Source organism: Ictalurus punctatus, chromosome 29 (genome assembly GCF_001660625.3).
Source record: "Ictalurus punctatus breed USDA103 chromosome 29, Coco_2.0, whole genome shotgun sequence".
NCBI lineage: Eukaryota > Metazoa > Chordata > Actinopteri > Siluriformes > Ictaluridae > Ictalurus > Ictalurus punctatus.
In genome coordinates this window covers 6,352,229-6,367,740 of record NC_030444.2, presented here as the reverse complement: position 1 = coordinate 6,367,740, position 15,512 = coordinate 6,352,229, and the positions used below count along the sequence as shown (strand labels likewise).

Sequence of the window (15,512 nt, the reverse complement as noted above, 5' to 3'; positions counted from 1 at the left end):
TTTTGGGGGGGGCACCATGTTTTCATTCATCAGTATATTCACAAATAAACACACAGTCACTACACTACACCGTCATACATAGTGATTAAACCTCATTCTTGTGTCTTTATACATAAAAGACATTTACATTGATGGGCAGCCACAGAGTGATCATTCTGTAATATATTTCTTTTGTCTCTATACATGGAGACATGAGGGGCTGATCCAGAGTAGCACATCCTGGTGGTCGCACAGCAGCTGACATAGACGTGAATGTAAAAAGATGCAAGCGCTGGTGTCCCACTGATTGATTTAACAATGTCATGGCTAACAAGACGCGCCCTTTGTCCCAATTTACATAATTCGTATGTGAACGTTTTTAGAACACAACGTTTTACATGTAAAATAGTACACATTATTACAGACCAGTTCTCTTGTTCGAAGTAGTTAGTGTTCCGAAACATTTTTGATCATTCATGTTCCATACCTGTCCGTTATATAAAAATCATAAAAGTTATGAAAAGGAATGTAAAAAGTACAAAAACAAAAGCCAAAAAAAAAGAAGCAGCAGCTATCTACCCATCTATCAAAAACAGATTATAGATCAAGTTATATGTATAAATATATAGATTGATTTTATATAGAATAGATAATTATACCTGGTCTCCTCCAATTTGGGGGGGTGGGGTGGGAGGGTTATGCCAAATGATAGGAGAGGCTTGGGGGGGGCTTTATTTACAAAAGGTTGAGAACCTCTGTTTCAGATCAATGTTTGTATTTCTGAGGCTCTCAAGACTGCATGCAGAGGTCACTTCTAGCCAAAAACAGTGGTGAATGGTACTATATTTATATCGTCACCGATATCGTTATCGCAATGAAAAAAAACTATCAAAATATTTAAATCCATAATCGCCCATCCTTAATCTGATGTATCCCGCTCTGTGTAGACTCATGTCAAAAACAAACCACGAGGCATCAGTGCTATTTTTATTTCGCCTCTAGAGGCCGGGCTTGCACTGTATAATGGCAGGGGGCCCTTCTCAAGCTACGTTCACACATACAGCAATTTTACTGCAAGTCACCAGTCGCTGTATGAAGTCGCCAATAGGTTTTCCTACTACTGGTTGCCATAGTAACATGGGTGGCACAACTAGCATTTCACTTTTGACAACAAACCACTTTTCTTGCTGCTAAAATGAAACATTCTGGAGGGAGAACAATCTTGTATAAAATTCACTTGTATATATGCATCAAATTGATAAATATTAATATGGTACGCTCTCTTACTTTAGCTCATGAGTTTATGCTAGTTCTCGCTCCCTTGAGAACACTGACTTTTTACTTGTCTCCTCGACAACCCGTACCACAGGAATGTGTCATTCTCTCCTAGTTTCTCTTATCTTGCACCTGGTATGGGATATAGCAACAGCCAACCATTTCACCTTGAACGATGAGCACACTGTTGCTGAAGCACCTGACTGTGATGTATATAAACTTGTTTTTTTTTTAAATAAACTGAGCGACTTTTCTATCTGACATCGTATTAGTATGTGTCTCATGGCAACTCTCTTGAGCACTCAAAACAGGCCAAACCTTTTATTCTCATCCTCATCAATGTCATTTTTAAAAAATATTTTCTACATCCTTAAAAGATTTTCTAACAATAACCTAAGAGATGAAGGAGAAGCAGTGTGTGAGCTTTGCCCTTTGCAGCCATCTGTCTGCGGCAAAAGCACAAGCACCAATTAGCTTAGCTTATGGCCTCAGCATGTTTCAAACAAAATAATAATACAACGCTCAATTTTTGTTGCAATTGAGCAAAATCCTGGTGTAGCTCCTATCTCAGTAAGTGAGCGACACCATCAGGTTGTCATTCACTATACGTTCAGAGCCAGACCGCAGCTCTTCAACCGTGGCCTCTGTGTTTGCTGGGTGAAGTGTTAAAGTTAAACTTTTCTCAACTTTCATAGTCACTGGACACACCACATCTGGTTGCCAATGGTCACCGTCACTCATGTCGCCAGCTCTCACTGAAAATGAATGGTCTCCGGTCGTTTTGTTGTTGCGAACGTACCTTCAGCTGCTCGTGCAACAGACACAACCGGGAAAAACTATCAAGGCCTGTTTCATGAAGCGAGTTGAACAAAGAGCTGCAGAGTAAATTTTGAGTTGACAAAACCAAACAACTACAAACCCGGATTAAGGTTAACAAGTTTCATGACACTGGTTATCAACTTTCTGTCAACCCTGGTTTTAACTCTAAATCAGTGTTTACTCAGCGTGTGTGTGCACATAAAAGCCAGAAGTTTGCAGCAAACAGCCAACAGTGTACAACACGGACAAAAGCAGGTGTACATACTTCTGGTTGAGGAGCTAGAAATTATGTGAAAACATGAAGAATTTAAATCTACACTAACCACAAAAAGAAACACCATTGCAGCTGCCAAAACTCTGACAAAGATTGTGGCTGTATAATCAATCTCAAAGCCAGAGCCAAAACCTTGGGCTTGTCTCACAAAGCATGATGGAAAGTTATGCATGTACTATTTAAACACACTTTATATAAAGTGTTACGAAAACACCCATACATACAGTGGGGGAAATAAGTATTGAACGTGTTAACAATGTTTCAGTAAATATACTTCCTATGACGCTATTCACATGAAATTTTCACCAGACATCAGTACTAACTCAAGAAATCCATAAATATAAAGAATTCACAACATTAAAATCCATAAATAAAGTTATGTGTAATAAAGTGGAATGACACAGGAAAAAAACATTGAACACGCTAAGAAAAGGCAGTTCTTCAAGGCAAGGTAAGGCAAGGAACCAGCTGAAATCCGTAAGTAGTTAGAAAGTAATTATACCCCCTATCTGTGCAAATTAATATCGGCTGGGTTTGTAAATTGATGGTCTATAAAAAGGCTTTTCATTACCAAGGTGTCACACAAGAAACATCTCATGATGGGTAAAAGCAAAGAGCTCTCCCAAGACCTTCACAACCTTATTGTTGTGAAACATATTGATGGAATCAGATACAGACGTATTTCAAAACTTCTGAATCCTCCTGTAAGCACCATTGGGACCGTTATCTGCAAGTGGAAGTAACATCACTCCATCGTCAACCGGCCATGCACAGGAGCTCCTCGCAAGATTTCTGACCAGGGAGTCAGAAGAGTAGCCCAAGAGCCAAGGAGCACTCGGAAAGAGCTCCAGAAACAGCTCCAGAAACACTTGGAGGCAGCAGGTGCCATTACCACAGAGAAAACAATAGGCAGTGCACTCCACTGCTCACGCTCACCCCGCAAGACTCCATTACTAAAAAAAAGTCATGTCGAAGCTTGTTTAAAGTTTGCTACAACTCATTTGGACAAGCCTATGAAATACTGGGAGAGTGTAGTCTGGTCAGACAAGAGCAAAATCTAACTTTTTGTCTGTCATACTACACACCGTGTTTGGAGAAGAAATGGCACTGCACATCACCCTAAAAACACTACACCAACAGTGAGGTGGAAGCATCATGGTGTGGGGCTGTTTCTCCATCACATGGTACTGGCAGACTTCACATAATTGAAGGAACGATGAATGGAGCCATTTACCGGGAGATTCTTGAGAAGAATCTGCTGCATCCAGCAGGATGATGATGAGACGTGGGTGGAGCTTCAAGCAGGACAACGATCCAAAGCAAAACTCTCGATTGGTTTCAGAGAAAAAAAATCAAGGCGTTAGAATGGCCCAGTCAGTCACCTGACTCGAATCCAATTGAACAAGAGTTAAAGACAATATGTTTAGAAGAACGGGCCCAAATCACACCCGAGTACCCCGGCCCATTAATTTCTTCATACAGGAAGCGTCTTGAAGCTGTCATTACAAACAAAGACTTCTCCACTAAGTATTAAATACATTTCAGTTAGCATGTTCAATACTTTTTTTCCTGTTTCATTCCTCTTTATTACACTTAAATTTATTTATGGACTTTAATGTTTGGATTTCTTTATGAAATTTGAAAATTTCATGTGAATAACCTCATTGGAAATATATTTACTGAAAAAAAATGTTGACGCGTTCAATACTTATTTCCCCCACTGTAACATTACAAATTCAAAACTATATGGCATGTTAACAGTGTTATACCTGTAAATATATCAATTCTTCTGCACATTAAATTAGTTTTCTTGGGAAGGGGACACAACATGCTCTGGGGATGGCAGATATAACTATCTCCCTGGTAACAGCTTGCTTTGCTGGGTGTTGATTTTGTGTAGTTACTGGATTTACGTTGATTAAACAAGGTTAATCTAATTAATGTTCACAAATTAATGAACTTGCTACAGTGATCACGAAATAGAATTGTTACTTCAGAGACCTGTGCTATATAGTTGTGATAAGTCTGAAGCATTTGCATATTTGTTGCCTTTTTTTTTTTTTTTTTTAAAACCTAGTGAAGCCATTTGGAAAAAACTACAAGACAGATGAGGTGTTCATGCTGCTTTCAGCTTTAAGTTGCAACTTATAATTTCCAACCTACAACCATAAACAGCCTCTTCAACTTTCAACTCCTACTCGTCAACTTGGGGTAGTTTTCACGTCTACAAGTTCTTTCCAAGTTTAGGGAATGACCTCAAATCAACATGTCTGCACACAGCAACAGAAGTTAACAAAGTAGCTCTTCTTACTTTTAAACGATTTATCCTGTATATACACAGGTATTTGCCTTACATCAGAGGTTCTCTCCTGCCTTTTATCTGTCTGTCAGTGCAGACCAGTGTTGCCAACTTAGTGACTTATCAGACACCCTTAGCTACTTTTTTTGCAAAAAAAAAAAAAAGAAAAGAAAAAAAAAAAAGAAAGAAAAAAAAAAAAACACGCCTAGCAAATAATTTAGCGACTTTTGGGAGAAACCTTAGTGACTTTCCAAATGTCAGCAGTGCTGTCCTGCAAGCGCAAGGTCTTGCTTTCCCACTGCACTCTCACCTCTCTCTGCATCTGCTCTGTTCAGTGAGTGGGTGAGACCCGCAGATTTAACAATGTCATAGATAACGAGACACGCTCTTCGTCCCAATTTATATCATTCTTATGCGGATGTTTGTAAAACGCAAGATGAATGTAATGCAACATGTTTTACATGTAAAATAGTACATGTTATTACAGCCTAGTTCTCTTGTTCAAAGGAGTTATAGTGGTCAGAAACATTTATCATTCATGTTCCATACCTGTCCGTTATATATTTTTTTTTATAAAAGTTATGAAGAGTAATTAAAAAAAGTACAAAAACACAAAAGCAAAAAAAGTCTGTCTGTTAATTAAAAACAGATCCACACACATACATACCCACAGTATCTCACAGAATTGAGTACACCCCTCACATTTTTGTAAATATTTGATTATATCTTTTCATGTGACAACACTGAAGAAATGACACTTTGCTACAATGTAAAGTAGTGAGTGTACAGCTTGTGTAACAGTGTAAATTTGCTGTCCCCTCAAAATAACTCAACACACCGTCATTAATGTCAAAACCGCTGGCAACAAAAATGAGTACACCCCTGGGCCCAATTAGCCATTTTCCCTCCCTGGTGTCACGTGACTTGTTAGTGTTACAAGGTCTCATGTGTGAATGGGGAGCAGGTGTGTTGAATTTGGTGTCATCAGTACTAGCTCTCACACTCCCAGTCAGTGGCACATGACATACGCACGTAATGCGACACCACTAGCTTTAGCAGATACCCAGAGTAACCAACAATGACTTTCTTCAGTTTACTATTTATGTCAACGTTACCTTTTATTCCCAGCATGACCTCAGTCACCATCAGACATCACATGGAGGCATAATCATCAAGTGACCGAGGAAGAAAGTGCGCAACCTCCAAGTCCTCTAAGGCAAGGGTGCATTTTATATTAAACACAGTAGAGAAGAAAAAACTTTACAAAGCAGAGTTTGTGTAGCAGGGAAGCACAATAGTGATGCTCAAGCACAAACTTATGTTTGTGTGCAAGGGGCAGGGGAAACTGGTGCATATTGCTTAAGAGGTTTAGTATATTGTTATTATATGCTGTATTTGCGAGCTTGCAGTGTAACTTCTGTCGTTTATTATAACGGAAGTGATGCGTTAGTAACCAGGCCACGTTGCTCCTCACGCACGATGCAGATGCGGTGATGCACAGTGGGAGCGTGAGTAAGATCTGTAATGTCTAAAACACTGATCAAAATTAAACAAGTAAAATAATGTCTAAAGGCAGAGAGTAACAGAGACCACAAGGTGCAGCGAAAGTGAGTTTTTATTATTAATTTAGGACTGTAGTTTAATTCTGTGCTTTTTGTGCATCCATAAAAAACATAATATAAAATATATATATGCATTAAGTATTTATGCATTATTTTTAATGGATGCACAAAAAGCACAGAATTAAACTACAATCCTAAAGGAATAATATATATTCTGTGTATTGGGTTCTTTTCAGTCTTATATAATTGGACAAACAGCGTAACAGTGTAAAGTTTTTGTCTGAAGTTTATGTTTGTAACACTCAAAGTTCACACTTTGCTAACAAACTTGGCACACTTTCTTCTGAGTTTTCAAGAAGATTTGCAGTCTTTGAGGTTCAGACATTTGATTTTCAACTTTTTCCCAAATCGTTTGCCGTTGATCTGGACAGCGCACCAATGGACTTTCAGATGGAATGATAGAACTGCAATGTAACAGTGCTCTGAAGATAAAGTACGATGCAATCGGGGCTGGACATTTTTACACTTTTATCCCAGAAACTATGCCACTGCTCCACCTACAGTTATTAGGGCTGCACGATTATGGGCAAAATAATAATCACAATTATTCTGATCAAGATTATTTATCACGATTAGTCACTGATTTTAGGGACATTTTTATTGCACTTTCACATTTAAATAAATAGATCACTGCTTTCACCTCCATGTTATGCTACATTCCTGCTAATTTACAAATCTTTGCATCAAATTAGACTGGTCTTTAAAGTGCATCATCTCGTAGAAGCAAAATATAAATAAAATTGTACCCAAAATATAGTACAAGTAAAAATAAAAATGCCATCAACCAAATGAAAATATGAAATCAAATATAACAATATGCTGATACTGATTTCTTGTCATCTTGATCGACCAAAACTTAGGATGCACCGAAAGTATTCGGCCACAAATAGCAAAAAAAAAAAATAAGTGAAAAGGCTGAATAAATTTGACCGAACAATGACATGTTTGATGACGCGCCAAATAGCCTAGCAACCAGAGTGAGATGTGCGAATTTCACAACCTCCACTTCCGGCAGCACGCTCGGAGCAATGAGGGGGCACGCGCACGCACGAGCTACGTGCACGAGCGCATGCTCTTCAGATGTTGACAACCATGACATTGTTTATTGTGGACACGTGCGTTTGTTTTGTTTCTGTTCCGGAGTATTCTGTCACGTCGTGAGACGTAAGGGAGTAGAGTACGGAAGCAGGTAAAGACATATTTATTTAAGGGAACATAACATTAACAATGTATCTAACCATACTATATCCACTATAATACTCCGCGAGGTGTAGAGGGACGCGAGTGGTATATATCCCCAATATAATCAGCCGTATATAACCGAACAGAACCATTTTTTGCACTCTTGTCAATGTACTTATTAATGTTGTAGGCTACAGAGTGTTCAATTCTTTCAGCAGTCAGTTATAGGCCTAACATAGGCTATTCAAGGGGAGCTCAAAGATGATCACATAAAAATATTTTTGTTTTACTAATTTATTTATTTAAAGTTATATTGTGCCTTGCTGGTAGCCTATGCCCGCTGGAATGAAAAAAAAAAATGTTCAGTGTTAAATAAATATTTGGAAATTGTAGTTTTTGTAATTGATTTTTTTCTTTGAAAAGCAAGACAAAATAGTAAAAAGCACATTTTGACTATTTAATTTATGCAATGGTGTAAAAAATGGAAAAATAAATGGAAAAAAGCCAAAAAAACGTGTTCGGTATTCGGCCAAGAATTTTCATTTCGGTGCATCCCTAACCAAAACTGATCCCGATACCAATCCTTTTTTGTGTAAGCTTTAATCAGGAGGTTTGTCAAACAGTTAAATGTAAGCTCTCTGCTCATGTTCACTTTTTTAATTGAATTAAAATAATAGCAATGACAAATACTGTCGGTTAACTGATAAATAAACAAGCATAAAATATTTATTTTTTAAATATATTAAACTATAAAAGAGTCCTAATTAAAAGTAGACTAACACAAGCATGATCCATATTAGGAAAAAGAAGGATAATAGCCTTCTAAGCTTAATGTTAAATTGATATTAAATGCAACCCATAGTAATTAAACATTATTTCATTTCTCATTTTAATTACAAGAGTTTATTATAATCTTTTTTTATATTAAATTATTTATTTATAACTTAGTACATGTCTTTACATTAGTTTTTTTGCTTGTTTATCAGTTGTTCCTTTTAGATGGGTTCCCCAGTACAGTGTTGCCATGTCTGCTGATAATACTGTGTTTTTTGTGGGATTAAATCAGAACACGAAAACTGGAGATGACTGTTCTAGTGATATCTGGCAACCGTGAGCTTTAATGAAGTGAATACGCTCTCTAATAGAGCTGGTGAAGAGAGAGCTGTAGTGTACTGTATGTTTACAGACTGAACAGTTGCTACTCTTGATTATGATTGTTGAGGAATTATTTAATAAAGAAGTTTGAATTACACCCAACCTTGTAGCGTTAGCATTATCATTAATTTACTCCGCCCGACGCCGCTGTGTCTACATGAGCAGGTCACAGTCGCAGGTTCAGGTCATTTTGCGCGATCAATAAAAGATGACAGTTTGTGAGATTGGGAAGTTGAGAGAAGCAGATGATGTACAGAGTTACTCATCATCATAATGGCTTCTCTGCAGTATTTACACACTTGTTCGGTTGACTGAGGTGATGAAAAGCAGTGTGAAAGCAACTGTTGCGCGGTGTAGACGCATTTTGGACTTCCTATAGTTTTTATCCCGATTGTATTATACAACTACGAACAGGTCACTCACACCGGTGTGCCTATATATTTTTTCACAGTCGCACAAAGTACTTTTCAGTCGCAAATGCGAATGAAATGGTCGCATGGTAGAGCCCTGTTAATGTCCATGACAACGTCTGTATTAGCATTTAGCAAAATCATTTAGCACCATGTTAGTGTCATGATTTCCCCACGCTGAAGCGCCGGAAACCCGAAGCGAAGCTCACACTGCAAGCTTCTGGATTTTTTAGTGACGGTGACTGTTTACTTTCTACATGTGCATTTGTTATGATTTCTGTCCTGTCTCCACCCTGTATTGTTATTGGTTGTTCCCTTGTGTGTCATCATTAGTCTCAGCTGTTGTGTGTTCTCCCTTAATTACGTTTGTCATTTAAACCCCTTGTGTCTCATTGTTTGCCGTGAAGTACTGCGTGAGTTTTCCGTGTACCAAGCATTTGTTCACAGTTTCACATCTCATAGTTTTGATCCTGTTCTCAACCTCGTTGCTTGATTCTTGTTTAGGCCCGTTTGCCAATCGCCTGACCTTTCACTTGTTTTTGACCATGCTATTCAATCACGTTTTGGATATGTCTGCCTCTATTAAATAAAGCTCATATCTGCACTTGCATCTGTCCTAAACCTTCATTATGTGACAGTTAGCAACTGCCTTTTTTAATACACGTAAAAGCGTTTTTTTTTTTTTTTTAAATCATGAGTGGGGTTTTACTGGTGTATATGTCGTAGAATAAAACATGAAAATATTTTGAGCCTGTGTTCACCACAGACCTTATTTCAGGCTTTTAACCAAAATCCCCATTCAAAAAACCCATTGACTTGGGATGATAGAATCGGAAAGGCTAAAATGCTAACTCGTTTCCGGGTTATGGCATACAAAATGACGTCATCTCTGTGCCACTCTATGGAGACTGGTTGTAAGTTTAGGAAGCGCTTGATTTGATCTGCAGAGGCGTTTTCTATGAGTGGAGGATGAACTTCTTTAAACATGAATATCACAATCGATCATGTTCATGTAATTGTAGGCAGTCAAAATAATCGAGATAATAATATAATCGAGATCAATATTCAATTCATAATGCAGCCCTAATACATACCTGTGTGAAAAGCTGTTCTCCATTATGAAGATAAACATAACATCTCCCAGATCACGACTTACAGACAAGCATCTTCATTCAATTCTCAGTCAGTACGTTTACATGGACAACAATAATCCAATATTAACCCGATTACAACAATACTCTGATTGAGAAACTACCATGTAAACAGCAATTTTAATTACCTTTAATTACCTTAAGGTCATACTCGAAGTAAACACAAATCGAATTAAGACTTGGGGAGTATTCCTGTTTTAGTCACATTATCGCCGTGTATTATAGACATGAAAACACCTTAATCACACTATTAACATCGTGTGGGAGTTTTCACCGCATTTTGCGACAGGACATGATCACACACGGCAGTGCTCATCTGTTTTACGGCAAACAAGAGAGCACGGCTCTGTCCGAAACCGTGTACTTACCTATTATAGGCCTACAGTAGGCAAAATACATGTATTTCAGCTACTATACAGTAGGTAGGTACGCGGTTTGGGACGCAGCCCACGGCTTCAAGCAGTCATCTATTTGCACATACAGCATGACAAATAATTAACTGCAATTGAAGAGTTGTTAAAAAAAATTTTAAACACCCAGAACTGTATTCGGTACCATAACGAAGACGAACTGTATGTTGATACGTGAAATTCTGGAGGAACGTCGGACAGCATGGCCCGGTGACGTCATAACGTGTTCTGTTAATAGAACTATGTTCTAGAACATGTAATACGGGAACATGAAAGGAGTATTCTAAACGCGACACATGTAAACACCTTAATCACAATATTGTCTTACTCAGAATAAGGTCAGTAATTAGATTACTGCTGTCCATGTAAACGTAGTCAGTGTGGCAGCAGCTCAGGAGTTGACCCTAAATATTGATAAACTTACTGAAAAGAAGCCAGGTTTCAAGTAATAGCAAATAGATAAACAAAATAAACCTGATAAACATTTAAATAGTTTGGGAAGTTAATTTATGTGTTATAAATGATTGAGTTATGTTTGCTTTTAGTTATTTGATGCTTAAAGTCATATTACCTATTATATGAAGCTCATATTTGTATGAAGCAATGACTAGTTTGAGTCACAGCAGCATCACTTTTTTTCAACAAAAAATAAATACGAGCCACATCTGGCCGGGGGATGGGTCTATTTTTTTGATATATTGATTAAGTTGATTAAGTTTGTCAACCCTGGTATAGATCTTGATGGAACTCTGTACTGTTGTACACTGGTATAATCTTGCTATTTTATAAAGCCATTCCGGATTCCAGAGTAAAGAATTCAGAGTTGAAGGGACATTCATTCATTCATTCATTCATTCATTCATTCATTCATTTATTTATTTATATATATATATATATATATATATATATATATATATATATATATATATATATATATATATATATATATATATATATATATATATATATATATATATATATATATATATTTATTTATTTATATATATATAAATAAATAAATATATATATATATTTATTTATATATATATATATATATAAATAAATAAATATATATATATATTTATTTATTTATTTATATATATATAAATAAATAAATATATATATATATATATATATATATATTTATTTATATAAATAAATAAATAAATAAATATATATATATATATATATATATATATATATATATATATATATATATATATATATATTTATTTATTTATTTATTTATTTATTTATTTATTTATTTGAAATTTTGTGAGTTATGGCCTTTAGTTGAATGCTCCATCTATATCAGAAGGTGGGGTTTGTCAAAATACGGGTAGGGAATAAAAAATGCCAAGTTCAAACTATAGCAACAGCAGGAAACAGTCTCATCCACAGCAGAGATAGAACAAGCCTTCTATAACTCATTAGTTGCACGGTTATCTGGTTATGCATGTAAAATAACAAAAGTCGGGACTGGCATAAAGTTGGTTTGACGTTGGATGTTCGCTGATATCGAACGATCGATAGATAGATATGCTGCACAATTATGGCCAAAATGATAATCCAGATTATTTTGATCAATATTGAGATCTCGATTATTTATCACGATTATTCATTGATTTTAGGGACAACATATTACTATTGTGCTTTCACATTTATATAAACAGACTGCTGCTTTCACCTCCATGTTTTGCTACATTCCTGCTAATGTAGAAATCTTTGCATCAAATTAGATTGATCCTTAAAGTGCATCATCTCATAGAAGCAAAATATAAATAAAATTGTACCCAAACTATAGGATAAGTAAAAATAAAAATGCCATAAACCAAATGAAAATATGCATCAAATATGCAACCAAATGAAAACAATTCAGGCCTATGCAGAAAAGGCAATAACAGTGTTTACAGGAGGAGAGATGCAAGACAATTTCTTTTAATTACAAAAATTTAGGAGCACAGCTGAAGTTGAGGGTTTTTTTTTTTTTGGTAACATTAATGTGCCACAACAAACAAGTAGGCATGAGAAAACTTGAGCTGTTTATTTATGACAGAATTTAGGAACATAGTGTGAGCCATGACAAATTTATTTACCTTCTGTTAAAATAAATGTAACTGTCATGGGTCTGGGCCGGAGCCAATTCTTGAACCGCTCTGCAGATATTGTGTATATATCTGAATAATCTCATATAGGATGTCATTGGGTGAGTTCATTTAGCCATCAGATGCAAAGAGCTTTAGTTTAATGGTGTTCTTTACTCATGCACCAATCAGGATTTTTACAGCCGATACCGATCCAGATACCAATCTTTTTTTGTTTAAACTTTAATCAAGAGGTCTGTCATAAACAGTTAAATGTAAGCTCTCTGCTCATGGTCACTGTTAATTGAATTATAATAATAGCAATGAGAAATACTGTTGGTTAATTGATAAATAAACAAGCATAAAATATTTATTTTTAAATATCTTAAACAATAGTTCTGATTAAATGTAGACTAACACAGGCATGATCCATATTAAGAAAAAGGCTAATAGCATTCTAAGGACATAGCTTACTAAGCTTAATGTCAAACTGATATTAAAATGCAACCCATAGTAATTAAACATTATTTAATTTCTCATTTTATTTATATTTTATGAATTTATTATAATATCTATTTTTATATTAAATGATTTATTTATAACTAAGCACATTGTCTGTCTTTACATTTTATTAGTTTTCGGTTTGTTCATCATTGTTCCTTTTAGATCGGTTCCCCAGTACAGTGTTGCCATGTCTGCTGATAATATTGTTTTTTGGAGGATTAAATCAAAACATGGAAACTGGAGCTAACTGTTCTAGTGATATATGCCAACCCTAAGTTTGAATGAAGTGAATACGCTATGTATTTCAGTTAGAGAAGAGCGTGAAGGAGAGCAGCAGCCTACTCCTTCTGAACAGTTGCAAATCTTGATTATGATTAGTGAGTAATTATTTGACAAAGAACTTTGAATTAATCCCACCTTGTAGCATTAGCATTATTATTAATTTACTCCACCTACGCCAGTGTGTCTACACGAGCAGGTCACAGGTGCAGGTCATTTTGCGGGATCAATAAAAGATGGCAGTTTGTGAGATTGGGAAGTTGAGAGAAGCAGACGATGTACAGAGTTACTCTCGTCATCATAATGGCTTCTCTGCAGTATTTCCACACGTGTTAGGTTGACTGAGGAGATGAAAAGCAGTGTGAAATTAACTGTTGTCCGGTGTACATGCATTTTGGACTTCCTGTAGTTTTTATCCCGATTGTATTATACAACTCCGAACAGGTCACTCGCACCGGTGCAAATAAATATTTATTCACAGTCACACAAAGTACTTTTCAGTCACAAATGTGAGTGAAATGGTCACACTGTACAGCCCTGAGTTTATCTGCAGTTTTTTCCCCATTCAGCGTGATGACATTTAATGTCCGACAACCTCTGTAGTGCCATTTAGCATCATGTTAATGTCTCATATATATATATATAAAAATATATATTCTATATAATATATAATATATATATATATATATATATATATATTATATATATATAATATATATATATATATATATATATATATATATATATATATATATATATATATATATATATATATATATATATATATACACACACATACATACACACATACATATACATACATATACATACACACACACTTTACTGGAATAAAGTTGGTGTGACGTTGGACGTTTGATATTCGCATATATGCGGAAATTAAGGGACCGTCTCTAAAGTTACATACGACATTGTTAAACACGTTTCTAACTTCAATAGCATTGGAAGGGAATAACTTACAGTCATATAACCAACTGCAAAGTGTTCATCTACTTGTCAGCTATAACGCACACCTTTTAGATTTATAATATTTATTAAAATAAACTAATAAATCATATGTAAATATTGCCATGTATTTCACTACCGAATGGGTACCAAAATGATGTACAGTCACACAACCAACTGTAAAGTGTTCACCTACACCTAGGTGAACACTTTACAGTTGGTTGTGTGACTGTACATCATTCCCTTCAAATGCTATTGAGCTTTAAATAATGGTATATTGTGTGTATGGGCCCATTCGGTAGTGAAATACATGGCAATATTTACATGATTTATTAGTTTATTTTAAGAAATATCAGAAATCTAAAAGGTGTGCGTTATAGCTGACAAGTAGATGAACACTTTGCAGTTGGTTATATGACTAAGTTATTCCCTTCCAATGCTATTGAAGTTAGAAACGTGTTTAACAATGTCGTATGTAACTTTAGAGACGGTCCCTTAATTTCCGCATATATGCGAATATCAAACGTCCAACGTCACACCAACTTTATTCCAGTAAAGTCACGAACCATTTTTAACTAACCAAGCTAGATGATTGAATAAAAGTTTTAACTAGATCTACCTAGGTACCGCAGAAGAGGCCATAATTTGCTAGCTGATAGAGTAAGTAGGTTAGCTAACTACTATCACCTGATATTTATCTAGTAACTAAAAGCGCGTTATATAATTTAATTGTTCTATCAACTGGTAGAAAACATCAACTGGAAATGGTAATCGAATGCAGTTAGCGTGATAGGTAGGCATAATTTCTCTGTTCAGTGCTCGGCTAGTTAGCGTAGCCGATAGCTAGGCAGCACAAATAGTTAGCATGCCATAGGATTCGCTTGTCATGTTTTTGCTTGTATTTGTTGACGTTGTATAAAACCAGCACAAAATGGCCAAAAGGTTGCAAACAGAAAAAGCGTCTACTATACGTACCTTACGTTCATGTATCTACAATATACGGCCGATTTCCTGTCACAAAAACTCTTCACTACAAACGACCCCTAACACCGGAACTCCGTTTTTGTTTTTTGTTCCTCTCTCTCTCTCTCTCTCTCTCTCACTCA

At 35.8% G+C, this 15,512-nt stretch overlaps 1 protein-coding gene across 11 annotated transcripts in view; it reads right to left on the bottom strand.

The window, feature by feature from the left end:
• fam135a (family with sequence similarity 135 member A) overlaps positions 1 to 15,512 on the bottom strand; it is an 86,869-nt gene extending 71,357 nt beyond the window's left edge. For 9 of the 11 annotated variants that reach the window (XM_017461286.3, XM_017461291.3, XM_017461289.3 and 6 more), the window contains exon 1: positions 15,382 to 15,512. The gene's annotated coding sequence lies outside the window, so the exon portion shown is untranslated. Of the gene's footprint in view, positions 1 to 5,761; positions 5,858 to 15,381 lie in introns of all 11 variants that reach the window. The other 2 variants (XM_053677739.1, XM_017461288.3) reach the window with 2 other exon arrangements.